Consider the following 2,500-nt stretch of genomic DNA (forward strand, 5'->3'; position numbering starts at 1 on the left):
CGACGTCGGGGACGCTGGCCTGCGCTGTCGAGCCCGCGAGGGCTGTCTCCGCGGCAGGCCCCCCCTGAACGGGGCACGACAGGCCACCGCGCTGGCTCGTCCAGCGTCGACAGTCCCTCGTCCAGGTTTCAGATCGCGCCAAGTCGAACCCATGACCTGCTCAAGCCATCGTGCGCTGCCGAATTCGCATCTGCGTGTAGGCTGCCATTCCACGCGGCAGCCCCTGTTTTCGTCAGCGTGCCCCCCTGACGAATTTTCCTGCCTGGCCCAGTCCAGCGTCCAGCCCCTGTTCGTCGAAAAATCTGCGCTGCCGATTTTCCACGCGGCAGCCCCTCTTTTCGTCAGCGTGCCCCCCTGACGAATTTTCCTGCCTGGCCCGGCCAGTCCAGCCCCTGTTCGTCGAAAAATCTGCGCTGCCGATTTTCCACGCGGCAGCCCCTCTTTTCGTCAGCGTGCCCCCCTGACGAATTTTCCTGCCTGGCCCGGCCGGTCCAGCATCCAGCCCCTGTTCGTCGAAAAATCTGCGCTGCCGATTTTCCACGCGGCAGCCCCTGTTTTCCTCAGCGTGCCCCCCTGACGAATGTTCGTCGAAAAATCTGCGCTGCCGATTTTCCACGCGGCAGCCCCTCTTTTCGTCAGCGTGCCCCCCTGACGAATGTTCGTCGAAAAATCTGCGCTGCCGATTTTCCACGCGGCAGCCCCTCTTTTCGTCAGCGTGCCCCCTGACGAATTTTCCTGCCTGGCCCAGTCCAGCGTCCAGCCCCTGTTCGTCGAAAAATCTGCGCTGCCGATTTTCCACGCGGCAGCCCCTCTTTTCGTCAGCGTGCCCCCCTGACGAATTTTCCTGCCTGGCCCGGCCGGTCCAGCCCCTGTTCGTCGAAAAATCTGCGCTGCCGATTTTCCACTCCGCAGCCCCTGTTTTCGTCAGCGTGCCCCCCTGACGAATTTTCCTGCCTGGCCCGGCCAGTCCAGCGCCCAGCCCCTGTTCGTCGAAAAATCTGCGCTGCCGATTTTCCCCGACGAACCTGCAGCTGCACAAATCCGCGCTGCCACTGCCCCATTGTCTGGACCAACAGTCTTTTCCATCAAGCCCTGGACTATAAATCGTCCAGACTCATCGCCAGCACCCGCTGCCGATTCTGCCGACTTTGCCGATTTCGTCGGCGCTGCCGATTCCAACACTGCCCGCCGTGCCTGAACCAGCGCTGTTTCGTCAGCGTGTCCCCTTGACGAATTTCCCTGCCTGGCCTGGACAGTCCATCTTCCAGCCCATGTTCATCGAAAAATCTGCGCTGCCGATTTCCCCGACGAACCTGCAGCTGCACAAATCTGTGCTGCCGATTTCCCCCCCTGTCGGCATGGCTGCCGCTGCCCCGATGTCCAGACCAACAGTCTTTTTTGTCGACTTTGCCGATTTTGTCCGCGCTGCCGATTCCAACACTACCCCCTGCATCCAAACCAGCATTGTTTCGTCAGCTCTTCCCCTGACGATTTTAGCCCTGTAACAAACAGTAGGCCTCCAATCCCGCCAACGGGAGCCAAGTTGATAGGGAAGAGAATTGAATGACGCGCCTGGTCCTCGCACCCCGCCACCCGAGGGGCCTTTTTCCCGGCAGCCTCTGAAAAACTCTAGCTTTCACGGTCCTCGCCGCCCCTCACCACCATGGCAGGCCTCTAATCCCACCCATCAGCAGTTGTAGCCGATAGGGCAGTGATTTGAATGACGCGTCGCGGGCCTCCGGGTCATCTCACCCGGCCATTAATTGGAGCGTTTTTGGCTGGCCGAGGATGGGGGGATGGATCTCTTCTTCCGAAAAAGCAAACAGTACATCGGGAGTTATGTTGACGGGGCATGGAATTGAATGACCCGTCGCGGGCCGCCGGGTCATCTCACCCGGCCATCCCGGGGAGCGTTTTTCCCGGCAGCATCGGGGAAACTCTTGCTTTCACTGCCCGCTGCCCAAGTCCCCACTCGAATCGGCCCCCCGCGCCAACAAGCCAACGCTGCCGAATCGGCAGACACTGCTGCCGAATCTGCCGACACTGCCCCGCGGGCTGCCACTGCCCCAGTGTCTAAACCAGCGGTCTTTCTCATCGAGCCTTGGACTATCCAGTCCGTCCTGACTCATCGCCAGCACCTGCTGCCGATTCTGCCGACTTTGCCGATTTTCTCGGCGCTGCCGATTCCAACACTGCGCCCACCGTGTCTGAACCAGCGCTGTTTCGTCAGCGTGTCCCCTCGACGAATTTTCCTGCCTGGCCTGGACAGTCCACCGTCCAGCCCGTGTTCGTCGAAAAATCTGCGCTGCCGATTCTGCCGACTTTGCCGATTTCGTCGGCGCTGCCGATTCCAACACTGCCCGCCGTGCCTGAACCAGCGCTGTTTCGTCAGCGTGTCCCCTCGACAAATTTTCCTGCCTGGCCTGGACAGTCCATCGCCCAGCCCATGTTCGTCGCAAAATCTGCGCTGCCGATTTTCCCCGACGAACCTGCAGCCGCA

The sequence above is a fragment of the Populus nigra genome, chromosome 2 (assembly GCF_951802175.1).
Source record: "Populus nigra chromosome 2, ddPopNigr1.1, whole genome shotgun sequence".
NCBI classification, from domain to species: domain Eukaryota; kingdom Viridiplantae; phylum Streptophyta; class Magnoliopsida; order Malpighiales; family Salicaceae; genus Populus; species Populus nigra.